Source organism: Chionomys nivalis, chromosome 24, assembly GCF_950005125.1.
Source record: "Chionomys nivalis chromosome 24, mChiNiv1.1, whole genome shotgun sequence".
Lineage (NCBI taxonomy): Eukaryota > Metazoa > Chordata > Mammalia > Rodentia > Cricetidae > Chionomys > Chionomys nivalis.
The window spans coordinates 37419975-37441346 of NC_080109.1; the positions used below are offsets into that span (position 1 = coordinate 37419975).

Here is a 21372-nt window from a genome sequence, read left to right on the forward strand (position 1 = left end):
TGGCAGCAAGATGGAGACAAGGATGAGAGAAAGCTGGGCCTTTTGATTTAAGCTGCATGTTTACCAGTAGAAATTAGAGACAGACAAGTGGGAAAGGCTGGAGCGAGCTTCACAGCAAGTACGAAAACCCAAAATACTGGAACAAAGCAGAGTTAGGTAGGCTCTGGTCAACAATCAAAGGAAAGAAACGGAGGAGCAGAAAAAAAGTAAAACTCAGTTACATTTAGATTCCCCGGTAGGCCATGTGAAAGAGATGATCTTTAGCAACCTTAAGGGATGTCTGAATTCCCAGGAGGCATGGAAGTGATTGGCTGGATGTTCTATTTCTGCCAATGCCATTCTTTTCTTAATTCCATTTTCCTGACCAGAAGGAAACAACATCCCCTTAGTGGGTCTCTGGTGTTACTGTAGGTACCATCTCTTGCCGTGAAGAGGTAACCCTAAAATCATTTAGAAACTGGGCTAAAATTGGAGGAGGAACGTGATAATCCACCGTAACCATGGAAACCTGATAACTGTATTCTACAGCTGGGCAGGTTAATGTCTGGGCCCAATGTCAAGGTCCCTTCCCTGTGTGCCCAAGGAGTCCATCGCCAGTTCTCATCATCTCAATGAGATGATGACTTTCCTTTTCTCAAAGAAAAACAAATTGCTTCTGGAAAACACATTCTGAGGTTTATATACCACTTTCCACTTTCGTTGTGTTTATTTTACCTCCAGATTATCCCAATTGTTCATTCCCTGTTCTTAGATAAGCAGCTCTTTAAGGTTTGTCAGATGTAAGGATTTTATAAGTTTGGAGACTACAGCTATGTCTATCATATAGCGCTTCACTCTGAGTAAAATATTTTTATAGTTTTTATCTTCTGGTAATTTACAAAATACAGGTCAGAAATTATCAACAACAAAAAAGCATGACTTTCTCCCCTTCATGTAAGTTTTTTTTTAAAGATATTTTTAGATTTTGAATTCTTCTATCTTATACTTTCAGGTGCTCAGTTAATAGAACAGGAAAGTTCCATCGATTTTCACTTAAATGGTTATGTTTACATTGCCCATGGTACTTAACACCAGCAGAACCTTTTCTCTTGTATCAAGATGTAAGTGTTAGGGGCTGGAGAGATGGCTCAGAGGGTAAGAGCATTGGCTGCTCTTCCTAGAGGTCCTGAGTTCAATTCCCAGCAACCACATGGTGGCTCACAACCATCTGTAATGAGACCTGGTGCCTTCCTTGCCAGCAGTACATTGGATGCTTAATAAATAAATAAATCTTTAAAAAAAAAAAAAAGATGTAAGTGTTAATGGGATTTTGAGGATTGCCAATAAGGTATAATTTTACCCCAGTATTTTTAAGTATCAGCTTCTTTGACAATTGATCCTATTGCTAAACATTTACTTTTTTCTTTTTCAAGAACAAGTCACAGAAAAGAAGAGTAAAACAGACAAGAAGGGTCAGGGAAAGAAGTCACACCTTCCTAGGATGTGGGCAGCTATTGGGTGCTGGGGCCTGTGAGGGCCTGAATGGAGTGTTGGAAATGTTAGGAGTGTGGCTAAGACAGAGTTAAGTTTGTTGTCCTGGGGAAGTGCAGTTCTGTGATATTCACAAGAGCAAATTTAAATTTCGAAGGTGAAATATCCTACTTTCAAAGCTCACCACTCAAACCAAATTCAACATTCCTTACTTCAAAGCCCTACTTAGCAGGTTCAACCAGAAAACTCCTTCTACCTTTCTCTCCTTTCAAACCGGCTCAAGCCCACAAATAGCAACTCAGTATCCTGTGTGGCCTGAGAAGCTTGCTGGTTGCTAAGGTCTGTTTAATAAATTTTCCTAAGCTGTGTGGATAATGAGATAAGATATTCAGGGGAATTAAAATGTTAATTATGTGTACAGGTTGGTAAATACGCTCGGTGATTTGAACAGACTCATTATATGAGCTTAAATTATTATTGCAAGAGTGAATGCCAACCGTTCATGATACATTACCTTCATCACAAAATATTGACAACCAAACTCAGCCATGTGCTCTCTAAAAATTAGTGACTACTCCAAAATTAGTCTCGGTTTGTTTTCGGGAACTTCAGAAGAGCTCTTCTGACAATACAGGAGCCTCACTCTGCAAATATCTTGTCCATTGTTCTTCTCCTCCTTTATATTTGGGCCCCTTGTTCTTCTATCTAAGGAACTCAGAGATGCTTCAACCCTGAGACTTAAGTAGCTGTCCAAAGTCTAACAGGAAGGAAGGGACAAAGAAGTGTGCCTGATATCAGCCCTAATTTCTTCCTCCTGTGTTTCTGACCAATCTTATGCGGCTACCATTTCTTGGCAGATGACTCTAATGACTACCTGTTTGTCATGCTTACTTCTCTAAATAAACCTTCTGCACATGTCTTTATTTTGCTCATTCCGAAAAGAAAAGAAAATCAAACATGTCGTTAACACCTAATCAGAAAAATAACAAAATCTCTTCCGCTCCGCTGGGTTTATCTCAGTCACAGTGTCCTGGAATCCCCTTCGAATTGCCTTTAAAGAACAGCATTAGTACTCAGTCTCAGACACAGACACCCGAGTCAGAATTGTCATCTCTGAAGACAAACAAACAAACAAATAAAAAAGCTAAGAGTGCTGTGTTGTCACCCATCATAACAAGAAAGGAAAAGACCAAGTCACACTAGCCTATGTTCATTATTCTGAAGTGGCGCCCCCATTTGTCAGAGTGCCCCCCCCATAATGACTCAGCACTTCCTACTTAAAAAGTCTGTAAATCATCCCTCCCAGTAGCTGGCTTCTCAGCCATCCTCAGCAATCTGGCCAGAGGAAGGTCCCAGGGAGCCAGTTTGTACTGTGCTCAGGGCTAAGGATGAGATCTTTATAGCCTGAGCTGCTCGTCCACTGCCTGTGAGATGTGCCAGCTTAACTCTTGTGAAACACAAACAGCTCCCATGATTCAGTTAAAGACTGGCCCCTAATATAGAAGATGAGATTAAAAGCATGCTATTATGGAGCATGAATCTGAGATAAACTGATACATCTTTTTTTATCCGTGGAAGGATTCATCAAGACTGAACTAACAAGGTGAGGTATATGCTTATTTAAAAAAAAAAAAAAAAAGAGTGTATGTTCTCGGCTGTGCACAGCTTTTATCAGAGTTTATGTGCACATGCTTAATACCCACTTCTGTTTTGAGTCCTGTTTTCTCTGCTTTTCATTAATCTTGTAAGAGGTTAGCCTTATTCAAACATCTGTTCACCTCTTAGTTATCAAGTTTAATTTTAGATGATTTGGGTGAATGAAACAAAATCTATTTTAGTTGGGAATATAGATAAATAATTACTTACCAATTTCTACTCTGTATGTTTGTTAATTTCAATGTGTGTTCTATTTCACTCCCAAGACTGGCCACTGGCTCCACCAGGAATGAATCCTGCTCTAAGCAAAGTCAAATGAACACAGTGCATGGCTTGGCTGCTTAGATTGTTTAAAGTGAGACGTTAAGAGAATTAACAATCAAAGCGATGTGGTTTCTCACTCCTGTAATCCCAGCACTCCAGAGGCTGAGTGGGGAGGATTACACAGTACAGAGCTAGTCCTGAAACATATAATGATACCATACTTCCAAAACAAAGTCCAAAATCAGCAACAGCAAAAGTACAAGATGAGTAAATAATACAGTGTCAAATGCCTTAGCTTCCTACTTATTTATTATATACCTGAATTACATAACTCATCAACACTGGATTGGTACCTTAACTTGATTGCAGGACAGAAACAAAATGACTATGACCTGGACTTTCCATATTACACAGAAGACCTGTGAGCAAAAGGCCAACAGGAGCATAGCTAAAGATGCAGGCAGGGCATCTCATGATGATGAACTATTTTTAAGTACATATTCGTATGTGTTCATAGCACTGACCACGCTCATTTTCTACCCTGTCTGCCCTCTGCTATCCCCTCAGGCACACCCTGAGTTCTCTGTCGCTCACATTCATGTATTTGTTTTGTTCTGTGACCTACAGGGATGAACCAGGGCCATCTGTGTGATCAGGGATTTGGGGTATCCAGTGAAGACTGATGGGCTCAGCAGTGGCTAGCACACCTGAGACACTGATTCTCCCTCCCCCAAAACATTGTTTATAAAGAATACAGTATTAGGTGTAACTTTTAAATGTTTAAAATCCAGAAAGAAAACACAATATTCTGCTGATTGTGGAGGCAGACTGGTTTGTAAGAAAATAGCTGATGAAAGAAACGATCATTTTTTGCTGACTTATAGAGACATACAACTTTAATCCCACCACTGTGTAGGTGGAGAGAAGTGGCTTCATGTGAGCTGAAGGCCAGCCTGGTCTACATAGTGAGTTCCAAGTCAACCAGGGCTATACTGTGAAACTGCCTCAAACACAAAGAAAATAAATACCAACAAAACAAAACAGAAAAACAAAAGCAAAACTACCAACAATTTTGTTAGCTTTTTTAATTGTGTGGATATGATTGTAAAGCATTTCAACTATGTGCAAATTGCAAGCATACCATGATGTGCTACTGTTGTCCATGATCAATAATACGCTCCTTTGTGTAAAGATAAAGGTAAAATAAGAAAATCCACATTCTATTCATAATTAATATAGCAAGTTAACTAACTCATTTCCACACAGAAGATCACATTTTCTCACAACCTAAGATTAAAAAAAAAAAAAGTGTGATTTGCCATGAGAATGCAATCTGAGTTATCAAAGCATGAATGGACATCACACATAAGCTAGGCTAAAGGTCAAGGCAGCCTAGCTACTGTGAGAGGAAGTGTAATTTGACTAGGAAATAAGAACATCAAAATACAAACTGTTCAAGCATGCCTCTATTCCTCCAAGTGCTCTGATCAGGATGATCCACTCAGTAATGTTTGCTAAAAATTAGTTTTCTTAAGAAAAGTATTTTACAGCAAGGAAATGTCCTTTAGCATTACCTATTAAATTTGGAATGTTGGGTGGAAAGTTCCATTCCAAGCCACCTCCCCTGAGAGTTACCACAGTCTAGACTCCACCTCCAAGAAAACCCACCAAACGGTGACCCCACCCTAAAGAGGGTCAAGACCACTCCCGCAGATTTTTAAACTTCCCCTGAGAGAACGAACATGTGATCTCCCCTTTTCCCTCTCTGTTTTCCTGGGGGGCCGTCTTGGAGCGCTGGCGTCCATTAAACCTGGGCTTCTTCTAATTTTGTCTGATTTGGTTTGATTTGGATTATTGCATCAGCGGAGAGGCTTACCAAGGCAAAAATCTTAATATTTGGAGGCTCCACTGAGATGGGCTGTTTTTCCCACTGGTCCAAGGCTACGTGTTGGAAAACTCCCTTCTCGTCCCTGCTATCTGACAAGCTAATATTGGCTTTGTCTGGGTGAGTTACCCTTTTTCAAGTACATGCCCCTGGGTTCAGACCTGTATGTTTGTTGGTAGTTTGCTGAAGCCATGGTCTGTGCCAGATTCCTGACCCCACCAAAAGCAGTGATGCAGTCCTCATTGAGGTGGTATTGTGTGGAGTGAAGATGTCTGGGAATGCATTTCTCATACCCACGCACTTTGGACTCAAGAGTCTTGTCACAGTGGATGCATAATGGTAGGCATTGAGTCCTGAGACTTGGCATGGACTTGTAAAAATGGGATCTTGCAATTCAAAGCTGGATCCTCTAATGCCCTTGGACTGTCTTTTATAAAAATCCTTTAAATCGGGGCTATATAGTACCTAACTTAAAACAAACAAGGCCCCATATGCCCATGGTTTCGTGATGCTATGCTCCCGCCCCCACTCCCCTTCCCTCCTCCCCTCCCTGCTTCTCTAGCTATTTTCTGTTTGTCCCACACTGGGACTCTCTACAACAGATCCATTCTCCCCGTCCTTCCACTCTAAAACTGTAGAGGTGTCCGTCCTCTGTTTCTGTTCCCTCTTGCAGCATCTGCTCATCTGGTCCTTAATTTGGACCACCTGTGTAATTCCCTGGCTTCTGCCACCTACAGTGGGATTTTAAGTTGGTCAGCTGACACAGGTTCCTAAAAAGTTTTATTTGTCTGTCTGTTAAAATAATGTGGCCACACTATGCTTTTATATCTATGTGTGTGTGTGTGTGTTTGTTTTCATAGTATGCTTGTCTTATTTCTCTGTGTGTATGTGTGCATGTTTTAAGATTTGTAAAGCTTATAACTCCAGGCGGAAGGTCCTCTATAACCATGCATCTTTATTCTGCCTCCAAAAATGCTTTAATTTACTAAAATATTCCTTTTAATCTTCTTACACTTACTAGCATTGGTAATCTATAACTAATTGGGTAAATTTAACTTATAAGTCTAATTTAAATATAACTAATAAGTAATAGTACCCAAATTCTCAAGTGCCTTTATAGATCTGAGAGTATGGCATTTAATAAAAGAGCTTCTAACACAGAGACATTCCAGCTCCTGCAGCATCCTATAGCTCCTCCAAGAAGATGCATGGTTACAGAAGACCTTCTGCCTGGAGGCTTGCCTTTAAGTATGGCAAGGCCACCCACATAGAAAAAAGCAGCCTTCCAGCTCACCAGTTTCCTGGATGCTACACCAGGGATGATCATCTCATCCTGCCAAGACAGCCTCCTCCCTTCTCATCTTCTTCAAGGAACAGTCCGAGGTCTATAGGATGGCAGTAAAAATGATGCCACTCCAGTCACACCTCTCACTGAGCATGGGCCCACTAATTCCCAACTCTACACTCTCCCACACCCCATGCCCAAAGGAAGTAGCCAGACGTGAGCTGATGCCTTCTTTATTCAAAAAGTCTGGAATGTTTAGTTGGGGGCTTCACCCCAGCTCCTGGCACCCACTTTGGAACATTGGGTAGAAAGTTCCATTTCAACCCACCTCCCTTGGGAGTTACCACAGTATAGACTCAACCTCCAAGAAAGCCCACCAAATGGCGACCCCTCCCCTGGTAGGGTCAAGACTACTCCTATAAGCTATTTAAACTACTCCCCAGAGAACGAACATGTGGTCTCCCCTTTTCTCTCTCCATATTTTTCCAGGGGGCCTCCCAGGAGCACTGGAATCTTTTAAACCTGGGCTTCTTCTAATTTGGTCTAATTTGATTTAATTTGGATTATTGCATCAGTGGAATGGCTTACCTGGCTGAAAAAGCTTAACAATTAGTATATGAAAATCAAGTACAATCTAAATTTATTAAAACAAAATCAGCAAAAGCACAAGATTTAGCAATTTCCCAAATATTTTAAAATATAATCAGAAAATTACTGTGTAGACATATAAAGAATCGTTTAGCCAAAAAATAATAATATAAAAGCTAAAGTTGGGAGGTTCATATTTAGCATATTTCTAATAATTGTTCAATGAACTACAACTCATAGTAAGAATTAAAAGTAAAAGATAATTCTTGACCTTATTTTAATATGACTTATTCATATAATTAGTATAATTTTTCTTTAATACATATTTAAAATGGAAAAGCTACATAGATGTGGTAAATTCTAGAACTACTATTTTGGATTTCATTGGGGGGATACATAATTGTGTGCATGTGTGCCCATGTGTGTATATGTATATATTTGACTTGAAGTATTATAAATAAAAGTAAATATGTTTCAAGTACCCTCCTCTATTAGTCAAATTGAAATAAAGAACTTAAATACTCCTAAAGGACATTTTTATTCCTTTTCAATATAAAGGATGGGAACTCATTCAAAATCATAAACCCAATAAATGAAGTCATCCTTAAGTCAAAACCACCTCAATTTTCACTAAACCACCCAACTGATGAAATAGAATAAAAAAGCTAATTACCCTCAGAATAACCCCATGACTCCTGCACATAGGAAATAAACCTATTGGAAATAATGAAAAACTCTAACACCAACTTTAAGTTTTTAAAAATGTTTTTATTGTTGGTGAGAACCATTTGAACCATGGTTTCAATGTCATTGACTTGGAGTTATGAATTATTATGACTAATATTTGTACTTCCTGTTTTAATTCCTTTTTGATGTCTGTGATAAGACAGTACAACCAAGGCTACTGCTAGAAGAAAGGGTTTATTTGGAGCTTACAGTTTCAGAAGGTTGGAGTCCTTTATCTTCAGGGTGGGGACCATGGCAGCAGGCAGGAAGATACAGCACTCAGCAGTGCCTGAGAGCTTCCCTCTTGGGGCACAACCACAAAGAGATGCAGGAGGGTGGAGTCCTTTGAAATCTCCGAGTCTGCCCTCTTACACCTTCTCCAATGAGGCCACACCTCCCAATACTTCCTCAGTAATCCCATCAATTGGGAGCATATGAGCCTAGGGGGCCATTCTCTTTTAAACCATCACATTGCCTTTCCACTGCTCTGCACAGACTGGTCACCATCAGTCTCTTCTGCTTCTATGTGCTGGCTTCTTTTATATTTCACCACTGAGCTCTGCATTATTTCACTTAAACATGATGCTCTCTAGTTCCATTCATTTTGTCAAAAGTGACAAGATTTCATTGTTTTCTACGGCTGAGGATTATTCTGTTATATGTGGGTGGCACATTCTGTTAGTTACTCCACTCACCCATTGTATGCAGAAGATGGTTCCACTTATTACCTATTGTGAATAGTTTTTTGTTTTTGTTTTTTTTTTTTGTGAATAGTGTTTAAGGATATAATTCTGAATCACAGTTAACCAGTATATCTTCTTAGGTTTGGCCAACTTGTAAAATTGACTTTTTTTTTTTTTTGAAATAAAATGTACATAGAAAGAAATCTGAAAGGAGAAATAAATCTTGGGCAACATAAATATTGGAAATGCTGATCAAAAATGATCAAGGCCATTCTATGTCAGCCAAATTAAATCCACTTTTTTTGTTGTTTCTAAGTACAATTACTTGGTAGATACTGTTATTCTGAGTTACTTTGGTTTTAATTTCTTTGTCACTGGAGGAACTCTTGCTTCTTTTCTCCAGGAAAACAGGTACATGATAATTGATTTATCATTCCTTAAAAAAAATAACCAACAAATCTATCATTTTACCAAACATCATATATATATATATACACATATATATGTGTGTGTATATATATATATATATACACACACATATATATGTACACACAGAGAGAGAGAGAGAAAGAGAGAGAGAGAGAGATCAAAATGTCACATTTTACCCAGTATCAAAGCAATTAATGTTTGCCAATTATCTGAATACTATTTGAGATCGCCTGGCACAAGGAACGAAGCATAAAATCTCTCTTGCACTAAACGCACAAAGGTATGAGGAAATTTGACCACCATGCAGGGAAAGAACGAGATACTTGCGCCATCCCACGACCAAAATAAACAAGGCTTGAGTAACACTAAACAAGGGTCAAGAAATATAGCAAACTTCTTTCTCGATTCTCAGGCTAGTGAGCACCAAGGAACAACAATCGCATGCTGTATAGAAAAAGAGTTAGCTTGTGAAGGGGAAGACAGCCCCCTCTCCACAGAAGAAGAGGAACACAGGGAAAGGGAAAACCAAGAATGACTAGAAACTCCTAGAAAGAAAGGAAAAGTGAGCAATGGCCTTCAATTTGTGCTCTCATTCTAGTGATAAAGATGATTAGCCTGAAACAAATCTGTCCTATCTCATTTTCTCCTGAACAAGCTCAGGAAATAAAATTCTTGCAAAAAAAAAAAAAAAAAAAAAAAAAGAAGAAGAAAAGAAAGCAGTGGAAGAGGAGCATCATAAATTATGTAGAAAATGTATTTAGGAAATAGGAAGTAGATTAACAACACAAACCACGCCTAGCTTAGTAAGTAAGAATAGTTCCAAGCTAAATTATTATTTGTCTGTTGTTTTCACCATGCAAAATGTAAGGTCTTGATTTTCTTGACTGAGGATTGGTCCCTGGGACCCACGAGGTGGAAAGAGAGAACCAGGGTTTTCCACTGACCTACACATGCATACCAGACAGACAGACAGACAGACAGACAGAAATAATGAAGACTAGAAAGTTTCCAAATCCTGTCCAGGTACTCTCTGATGAATTAGTTCAGGGTTAGAACTTGATGTCAGTTAAGACTTGCATCTCTTCTGAAAAGATTCTCCCTGCTTGCTGCTATGGCTGCTCCCTGCTTGCTGCTGTGGTTCCTCCCTGATCTCTGCTGTGGCTCTTCCCTGATCTCTGCTGTGGCTCCTCCCTGTTCTTTGCTGTGGCTCCTCCCTGATCTCTGCTATGGCTCCTTCCTGATCGTTGCTCTGGCTCCTGGGATGCTTAGTCAATTACCTTTTGACTTCTCAATGAATCACACACAGAGAGATTGCAGCCAGTTGCAGGAAAGGGGCCAGCACATTCAGTCTCTGCTTGTGTAATTTGATTCTCAGCAACTGCAAACTAAGAAAACTCACCTCTCCCCTCTAGGTAAGTACAGTGGAGAGGAAGAAATCAAATAGATCATAGGCCACTTGGCCCAAAGTTGGGCGGGCTTATGTAATTGTGTCTGTCATCACATCAGGCTGAGAAACTAAATGATAATTTGCCTCCCTCTTAGGAAAGACCCACAGATTATTCTGACTGGTCAGTGGGAGTCTCAGCTACAGCTACCATCTAGTATAATTCACAGTTAGGAATATGCTCTGTAGCCTCATTATTTAATTAAGGGTAGGAATTACAAGAGCCCTAAATGCAATGGAGCAGTACAATTTGCAAGGGCTCAAAATTTATCGTTTTCATTAATTAACATAAAGTAGTGTAGGCGAGTGAAATCAAGTGATCTGCTCAGCTATTAGAATTTGAGAGTTAATTAATATACCACCACAGATCATTGAGCTTAGAAATTATGAGTAACATATAGAATGTTAAAGAGTGTCATAATGGTTTATCCTCACACGAGACTCCTCTGCGCCTTCAAATGGTCTCCTTGAGAAGCTTCCTATCCTAACTCGATTCAGAATCAGATATGGTTAAATCCACAAGAAAAAAAAAGAACACATTTTTTTCTTAAATCTGTGCATCCAATTTTGCAAACACTCTCAATAAATCATTTTCTTATTTATTTAATCAGCCAAGATGATTACCAAGCATTAGTGGCCATTAATAAATAAGCCTGTTTGTGTTTCACAAGTGGGTTTCAATTTCAGACTTCCTGAATTTCTCACCAGGAAAAAAAACAGAGCCACCTACCTCACAGCCACAGGCCAAAGCATAAGCCAGAAAATTCTCATTTATCTTCCGAAACTGAAGATAAAACGTGGAAGGATTGGAGGTTACGTGAATTGCCTCTCTCACCATCACTTGTGTGCCCCTTTTGGGCTTCTTTTTCATTAAGTGCTCCAGAACATTGGAGACCACTGATCCTCTGAACCTTCTGTGAGGAGATGTATGAGTAAGAGCCAAGCAATGGCATTCCCAACCAAGTTTCCGTAGTTAAGCACAGACAGGCGTCATCACAAGCCATGGCATTCCCGACCAAGTTTCTGCAGTTAGGCACAAATAGGAGTCATAACAAGTGCAGTGATTTTCACGGTGTCATCATAGGTCCCAATCATTTTAGTGCCCTTTACATTATTTACAAACAGACAGTTTTTGGTAAGAGCAAAATGAATAAAGATGCTTAATCAATGTTGTTACTGCAGGCAGCTGTTCTCTCGGTTCTGATGTGAATCTTTTTCTCTTATTTCTTTCATATTCCAGGAATTACCTTCAGTATCTAAGATGTGTCAAACACATTAGCAGTTGCTTCCCATGCATTATCTCCATCCTGAAAAAGGATCCTGAAGGGCTGCTCCTTGTCTTATAAAGGGGAGCTTTGGGAATAGTAGTCACCTAAAATTCTTATGTTGAGGGCCTAATCCCAAATATCTCATAATGTGATTGTATTCAGAAAGATAGACTATTTAGTTAAGGTAAGATGAGGTTTTGCAGGGAGACTAATATGGATTGTGTCCTTACAAGAAGGAAACCAGGATACACATATCAAAAGGAGTGACTGATGAGAACAGCCACCTGCAGGCCAAAGTGAGCGGCTTCAGAAGAAATGGAACCTACCCAGACCCCGCCAGCGCTGGGACAGGACTCGTGTCTGCTATTTAAGAGAGCCAGGAATGGCACTTTGCTATGTCAATGCTGACAAGCCAACAGCAACAGAGTAATACTGATATGAAATATGTCTTCTTAGTCTGGCTAAGCAGAAGCTACTCGCGTGTAAGACAACAAAGACGTGAATAAAAAGATGCAAACTAGTGCTTCTTTGCTCAAAACGTAGCTTGTTCCACTGTACCCATGGTTTGTAAGAGCAAATAAAAGTTGTCCAGAAAAGCTCACAGAACTGCAAATGTTAACACTGACAGAATAGCTTTATCTGAATTAAACGGGAAAAGCCACCAGGGACCCTCCTAGTGTGGGGTGAGTTCCTGTGGAGACAGAGAATGGATCCAATACCACTTGGTGAGGCTACTGTGAAGTGAATTCAGCATCTCCTGGACGGGGTTCCCAGAGTTCTATGGTGTTTCAAGGCCACTTTTGAGGATAAAGAGATGTGCACGGAGAGAACAGCCACCTACCCCCTAGTCTCTATTCTCAGCACTGCAGGAGCACCACTGCTCAGCATCTTCATACACCTTAAAATCTTGCTTTTTGGTAGTTGGTATTGTCTCAAAGACCTGGACAAGGACAACATAAAACCCTCATACCTGAAGACATTTTAATCATTTTGTTAAGGTGAGTTCACTGCATACTTGTAAATATGCAGTTTGATAAATAAAGCTTAGTATACACACATGCCCATGAGAGTACCAATGGTGATAAGACAGTAAATACAAGTCCTAGGGAAATTCTCCCTGAAGCCCTACTCCGTCCCATTGGGATCTGAGCACTACCAGGAAAGCCTGATGTGCTTTACTGTCTAAATATCAATTTGCATTTCTTCCAATTGTGTGATATATTAATATGTATTATTTTGTCATTTTCATCTGGCTTCTCTCACTCAACAATAATTTTGAGATTCATATATGGTGAATGTATGAATAGTTTATGCCTTTTTATTGATAATATTTCATTGTATGGTCATATCACATTTTATCGTTTGGCCTGTTGACCAACGATAGAGTTTCCAGACATGGCTATCATAAATAAAGCTACAATAATCATTATAGTACAAAATGTTTAAAGGTTTATTTATAGTTCATTTCTTGTTTTGTGTAGAAGCCTACAGGGTCTAGGCAAGGGCATGAAATCCCCTAGATATGAACTTATAAGCAATTGTGAGGTGCTGAGGATTGAACCCAGATCTTCTGAGACATCAGTAAGGACTCTTAATTGGTGGCCCATCTCTCTGGCCACTCAAGTATAAAGTTTTGTGTGAACATTTGAACAAATGTTTTTGAACATTTCACTCTTTGAACAAATGCCAAAAACAAACAGAAGAGGGGTAGTTGAATAATGTATGCTATGTGTTGAGTTTGTAAGAAACCACTGAATTCTCTGAAAAGTTATTGGTACCATTCTCATTTCCACCTGTGGAGTATGTAGGTCCTAACTGCTCTACACACTTGCTAGCATGGTCAATTTTTTAAAATTGAAGAGCCGAAAGTAGTATATCCCATGCCTTTTATTTGAATTTCTCAAGTGATTTGTAATGCTGAACATCTTTTTTGTGTATTGATTTGCCATCTGGACATCTCATTTGGTGATGTATCTTTAACATTTTGCCACTCTTTTAAACCAAGTGATTTCTCTACTGAGTTTGATTCTCATTTATGCACCCTGGACACATATTCTCTAGCAGATGTATACATTACACACATCGTCTCCCAATTTTGTGGCTTACCATTTTATTCTCTTCACAGTAGATTTCTAAAAATAGAAATTTTACTTAAGATCAATTCTGATTCATTAATTTGGCTGTTTAAGGATTGGAACTTTGGTAGAAGAAATCTGACAACACAAGATCACAAAGGTTTGCTTTCATGCATTCTTTGGTTAAATCTACTGGTTTTGTTTTATATTTAGATCTAGACTCTACTTTGAATTGTTATTTCCTTATTCTGTTCTTTCCTGATGCATATGGATAGCCAATAATTCAGCACCATTTGATGGGAAAAAAAAACCATATCCCTTATCCACTGAATTGGCATTGCAGTTTTGTAGAAAACCAGCTGTCTGTGTGTATGCATATGAGCCTATTTCTGGACTCTCTTCTTCTGTTCCATTGATATATTCGTCTATCCTTATGCCAATACCATGCTGCCTCAATCACTGTAGATGTTCGGTCTCGGCAGCAGGTAGTGCCAGGTCTCTAGCTCGTCTCCTCTTGAAAGTCTCTTCGGCTATTCTGAGTCCTTTGCATTTCCCTAGACCTCTGTAATAAGACAGTTTTAGTAAATTATATATAATAAATTTAACAAACTATAATCAGCACAAAAGAAGTGCCTCCTTGGATTTCCAACGAGATTGTAATGATGGCACAGGTCAGTTCATGATTTAAACTGTCCTCTTGATTTATCGTGTCCTCTGGCCCATGAACAGGGCACACTTATTTACCTAGGCCTTTAATTTCTGTCTGCAGTGTTTATAATCACGTGTGTAGGTTAGCATTGTCCTTTGCCTATCTGGGGAGTGCAGGGGCATCTGGGACTTTGTGCATGCTGGGAAAGAGGCACCCAGTGCATGCTAGGCAGCTGTCCTATCCTGAGCCGTACTTCAGTGCACTGGTTAACACTTCTCCCCTATCAAATAGAACCAGAATATTACCATGCCTTGCCATCCTATTGTGAACAGCATCACGTTGTCAGTATGGGCACATGACTTGTTGCTGTCATATAGAAACTGGATTCATTTTTAAAATATTTACCTAATATCCACCCACTTTGCCTAACCCACTTTTAGTACTGTTACCTCTTTCAGAGATTTCGCATCAGATTTTCTATATCTGACATCAAAGTGTAATGTCACTGTCCTTCCCATTGCCCAGACATTATGCTCTGAGTTTCTTTCCCCTGGTTGATTCTACTACCCTATAGCATCTCTTGATGCTGAGCAACAATGGGCAGAGGGAGTATCCTTCTGGCACTCTTACTAGGGGTGTTTTCCACAGCCAATAGCTGCAGCCCTAGCTCTGGTTTGTTTTGGAGATAGCTTTACAGGTGAAGCCACTTCTCATCTATTTCCTCGTTTGCTCTGAGATTTTCTGTTTTGTTGCTGTTGTTTTTCTGGTTATAAATACTGAACTCAGATCCTAATTCAGAGTCTCTCTCATGCTAGACAAATGCCCTTACCAGGGACATGCCTCCAAAAGCTCAGACTTTTTCGTCTGGGAGGTCGAAAGAAAGTAGATATACCAATGTTCTTTATGTATATACTTAATTGATTGATTTTCTTTTCATTTTGTTAATTTGTTAGTTTTATAGTCCACCACATTTAATTCCTGGAACAAGTTCTGCTTGATTAGAATATATTATCCATTTTAAACCTCATTTAATTTTTATAGAATTTTCATTTAGGATTTTGACAGCAAATATTCCTGACTTACATTCCTCTGTGTTTATAGTTTTTCCTGGAACTGTTTTGATTTGCTTTGAGTATTACAACAGCATCGATCATAATGAATGAGTTGGGAGGTATTCTTTCACATTCTAAGAAAAAAATCTGTAAGAAATGGTATTATTTCCTTTTCAACGTTTAGGCTTACCACCATGAAGGTTCATAGCTCTGGGGCTTTCTTTACTGTCTGTTTTGAACTATAAATGCAAGTTGTAAGGATGAGCGCATCACTTATGTTTGTGTCGCTGGAGATTGGACCTCGACCCTCCCTGCATGGTAAGCAGCTGCTCTACAGCTGAGCTGAACCCACACCTCGTTCTGAAGAAGCTCTGGTGATTCTTCTTTCTGTGAATGTGCCCACTGCATGCAATCTGTTGGATACACTTAAGCGAATTGTGCTATTTTCCTTAGTGTTTCATAAATGGATGCTGAATGTATAGTGATGCCATCTCTCTTATTCCTGATGTTGGTAATGTATTTATTTTTTCTTCTTCCTCATCCATCTGTTTGACTTTTTTTTTTTTAAAAAAAAATTGATCTTCTCAAGGAGATGACTTCAGCTTCACTTATTTTCCTCCGATGCTTTTCTTTTTTCTATTTTTGTTTCCTCTCCGATCAATGCTATTTTTATTTTTTGTTTACTTTGGATTTAATCTGTACTTATTTTCCTTTCTTAAGCTAGAAGCTTTGGTTATTAGCTAGCAGACTTTTTAAAAATGGTTTCTGGTATAAGCATTAAGTGCAAAACGTTTTCCCTTCAGTAGGACACTGGCCGCACCCCTATAGCTTCTGATCACACTGCACTTCCATTGTGTATTCAGTTAAATCGCATCCTCTCTTTCGGATTCCTTGTTTCACCCATGGTATCTCATCACAGCAATAACCACATGACTAACACAGTAGAGAATGACATTGAACTCCCGATGCTCCTGCCTCTACCTCTCAAGTGATGAAATCACAAGTACCATGCTTGGCTCTAGATGACTCTTGTCTGAATGATTTTGATGGTCAGTACCGGAACTAAAGACAGATCATCAGTAGGTCCTAGAATTCCTCCACTGTGTAGCCGCCTCTCATCCTAGAACTCTATTCCTGGGAGTCTTCCTAAACCCTCAGCTCTGCATTTTCAACAAAAGGCTCTGAGGCTTCTCCTGGTTTACCATTCTATGTAATATTCTGAAAAATTAAGTCAGTGTGAACTGGGATAGCCAGAGGCACGATCCCATTTGCTTCCTGTCTCTCACAAGCCTGATTCACGGCCCGATGCTGCAGATTTTGAAAACGATTGCATGTGTATTTTACCTGTTTTGAGGCAATGCTTTCATGAAGAATCTTAAACCCAATTTCTGCTATTTTATTATCCCTAAAATTTGCATACTCCCAAGTCACCTTTTTAATGTTTTAAAATGTATTTTTCCTCAAGGTAGACTTATCTATTATCTTTTCTTACTTGGTATATTGAGAATGCTGATGGGATTTTAGTTTTGGCATATAAAATCAAATGAGAAAGGAGAGTTTTGACTGGATGATGTAATATTAGAGAGAACACTAAGTTCCTATGGAGCTAGAAATTAGCTGTAAAGTAACATCTTCTAGACGTGGCATGGCCGCTGCACCCATGAATTTGTAGCAGCTGGGAATGCCTGCACACGATCTGCACAAGACTGAGCCAGTCAGCACTGCAGCATCAGTGGGTTGAGGCACACGGGTAATGCGCTCAACTGAAGAGCTATGGGCTGTTCTTGCCACTGGGAGAAGTGGAGTCCATTTTCTTTAACTGTGTGGCCCATGACAGGATGCCTTGCTCTAGTGGGTGGTGCCCTACATCCAGAGCCCATTTTCCTCTATGCAAAGTGGCACGTTTATATTTCCCCTTTCTTTAATCTCTTCATTTTCCTCCCCTTTCGGAGGACATGCTCTGACACTGTACTGAAGGATTTGACTCAGTAATGAAGTATGAATTAGACGTGTCAGGTTGGTTACAAGGCCATGGGAGAGGAGTTTGCAAATGGTTATCACTGATACCTGTGGTCTGACAGTGGTGCTCATGGTCCAAACAGTATGGCTATGAGTGTGATTTCTCCCAGCCAGGGCTGCCCTGTGCTTTGCTGATGTCTGCTCTGTTTATACCCCTGCCAGAAGCTTTTGTTTTTATTTTTTCTCTCTCTCTCTCTCTCTCTCTCTCTCTCTCTCTCTCTCTCTCTCTCTCTCTCTCTGTTTCTGTACTTCCCAGAAGAATAAAGTTTTTTTTTAAAAAAAATTCTCATTATCAGATTTAAAAATCATCTCGATATTTTGTTTATTAATATTTTTCTCCAATTGAAAACCTGCTTTTAATCTTCTAAGGTGCTTCTGCTCAAAAAAAAAAAAAAAAAAAAAAAAAAAACCAAATATTATTCTCTGGTAATTTCAGACATGACTACTACAACACAATATTTATAAAAACTCTTATAAAAAGAAGCCTTGTGTCTTATTCTTAATATGCTTTAAGATTGTCAAGGAAATGATTCATAATTTTATAGTGATGGTTTATTTAATTATGTGTCTACTGAAAAAGTTTTGAGAATGGTATGTAAAAAATTATTGGACCTTTCTATTTTTTCAATGCCCCTTCTGTCTAGTAAACAAAACCATCTTGAAATTCAGCACAAAAAATTATATTTCTTACCAATGGGAGTGAGTATTCCATTAAATAGTGAAAATAGCTGGCCATATTTAATGGCTTTCCCTTGCTGCTGGTAGTTCAGACCAAGCATAACAGATAATGGGGAAAAATGCATAGACTCGATGCTACTCCACCTGCTCCTCTTCTTGACATCATTTATCAAGTTTGACAGGCTTTCCCAGCTGAACCTGCTTGGACACAGACTTGTCCTGAACATTGTATTTGAGCTATTCACAGCCAACCTGGCAGAATTTGCACATGGCACAGAAAAGCTTTAACAGTCTGCACGATGGCTCTATTTACGACTCTTTTGGCAAATGTGCTCCTTTTTATTCCTAATGGTCATTACTTAGTTTTACTGACACATCTTTTATCTGCAAGTATAACCAACATCATCTTGGAAATTGCAGAGATCTCATAGCACTTCTGGCTGTCAGGGGTCTTCAATGCATAGCCATGTATTTTCATAAATATAAAAATAAAATCTGTGGCGATATCCTTTTCTAAACACAAAACAGTGTAATGTCACTGTGCATATAACATCACTACGTATAGTAAAGTAATTATTAACAATAAGTTGTTTCTTAAATAGCACAATCAAAATTTACTAAAATGAGTTTATAAACAATGTGGTGTGTGCTGTGTGTATGCAGGTGTTTGTGCACCTATGCACACGAGTTGCAAGTGTAGTTGCAACTGCAGTATGATCCGTTTTTGAAACAAAGACTAGACCGTGCAAGCATATCAGGAGTGGGCAGGTGATGTCACTGTTTCCAATAAAATTGATTGTTAAACGTGTACAGCTTCCGTGTGGGTGACACAGATTGTGCTCTCAGGACTGGCACATCAACTGCTTTAGCTTCTGTTCCTGAATATGTGACTACAGCAGAGAATAGAGTTTCAGCAGAAACTGCTGTGACACCTTTACAATAGAAATATCAATCTAAGACCATTTCACTTAAAGGAGAATAAACCATGTTTTCACTACTTAATGTCTAAGAAACAGATAATCTTTGATCTGTAGAAAGGAAAATCACAGTGAAAACCATACATTCAAATAGCAATATCTCCTTAATTTGGACAATCATCTACCCTTATCGCACCTAAGACAACCTCTTCATAAACACAGATCACAACGACATCTATGAGACAAGAGTACAGTACATTATTTCCCCAAAGTCATAACCTGTTGGTGGCCACCAGAAGTGCCAGCCTCTGGGAATCAACCTTTCCTTACCCTCCGTTTCTGTAGCTTCTTCTCAGATATGCTTCCAGTGACTAAACATTCACCAGTAATAGGAGAGCAAAAATGATAAGTGGAACACACAGTTTCAGACAGGGAAGGAAAGAGCAAAGCAACTATGAGAACTGCAAGAGAAGGGACAGCCTGAACCAAGCCAGGGAGGCCAGCAGGGCAGGAAAGCTGAGCCACAAAGCGCAAGGTGCCCGCGCCTCCGAGAACTCTTCTTTAACAAGGCACTAAGTTCACCCATGGGGGGAAAATCCGGACTTTATTTGATCCTGTTACTATGAACCTCTGCCATGCTCAGCTAAACCAACATCTAAGTCAATCTACTTGTCACTTGGCTATGACACCATTTAAAAAAAAATGAGCAAATAATAAACCAGTCTGAGCTTTACATTTTAGATGCTAACAAGAATGTGTTGGATTCCTCTGTGTTCTTACTTGTTACTAATCTTCAGGAAGTTCTCAATGATTTCCAGGCATGCCTTTATGGTATAAAATCACATTATATTTCATGTAACTACTATTTTAGTTACCAGTTATGTGCATATTATTTCTTAGTCTACCCATACCTAAACTCCTGATTAGGAAGGCATGTGATCCTGTTATGCCATTTCACTGATCACAGAAAGTGATGAGGAAAGGTGTTGAGATAATGAGATGAAATCAGAACTGGAGTATGAATGAAGGATGTCTAAGTGGGGTGAAACAGCTGGTTCCTTAATCATGAATGGGCAGTGCATATTATACCCGACTTCTAATTAAGTACCTCTTCCTTTATTCACCCATTTCAAATTTCTGACTCATGACAGCATGTTCAAACAAGCCGAGGGCAGACAGTCTTCTATCCTGAACGTCTAACTACATCTTGGATACCCATAATATAAAACTGTCATGACAAGATTCCTCCTTTAATCAGGTGGCAATTAAGTGCCGGGACAGAAATGATGATCTCCAGCTGACAATGGTACTGTCAGCAGTGCCAAGTCTCCTTGCTGACGACTCAAGACGAGGATGTAGACTGGCGTGATTATCGGGCCATTTCTCCCTGTGCTCAAGAAGCCCCAAGCATGTGCAAGCCTCAGACGTAGACTCCATGAGAAATACCTGGGTCAGCTTCAGAATGTCTTAATGAGAGCTACTGTTTGAAGCTAGGTACCAAAAACCCCAAAACTCGTTAAACTCTTGTTAAAACATAAGCCTGAATGTGTCATTTTCTGCTCATGTTTCACAGCTTCATCTCCAGCTCACTCAGCATAGAAACTTATTCTGATAGCCGTAAGTGGCCGTGGTGTGGCCTTCCATACACCTGTGTCTCTCCTCCATGGAATCTGTGTAGGCATCAAGTCTTCACAGACTCTTTCCTCTCCTTGAACTTTTGCACTATTTCTTCTTTCTAGAATGTTCTCCCACAACAAGCTATGTCCAATTCTCCCTTATCTGTGGTGGGTGCCTTTCCAGAGCCTCCTCCCTTGGTGATGGAGATGCCTACTGTCATCCAAGGTATGGACTCCTTCACCTCTGCCTATCGTCCTATTGGTTTGTTTATTCCTTTCTCTACCATTCGTTGCTGACTCGCATCCTAGAAATACTGCCATTTCCGTTCATGTTGCTTTCTTTGTACTTGGACACACACTCCTCTTGAGCCAGGACTTTGTATCTTGCTTCCTGCTGTATCACCTGCAGCCCAAATTGCACCTGACATCAGAGATGTTCTATCAGACTGACTCGACAGACAAATGAACTGTTCCAACTCCCAGCAAAACCCGCAATAAAATTAGCTCAGCAACCCTGCTCAGTTGAATTAGAAATAATTAGACACAAGGCACAGTTCTTTCCTGTATAATTAATATAAACATGGCACGGTGAGGAAAGCCACAAAGATAAAAGAGAGGAAAACCATAATGTTCATCTTTGACTTCAATTTCTACTTTTCCCAAACATA

The 21372-nt window shown here is 39.5% G+C and overlaps 1 protein-coding gene across 5 annotated transcripts in view; it reads right to left on the reverse strand.

Moving 5' to 3' along the window:
- Nucleotides 1-21372, reverse strand: part of LOC130865925 (EGF-like and EMI domain-containing protein 1) — a 639134-nt gene that overhangs the window by 491741 nt on the left and 126021 nt on the right. The gene's annotated exons all lie outside the window — the stretch shown is intronic.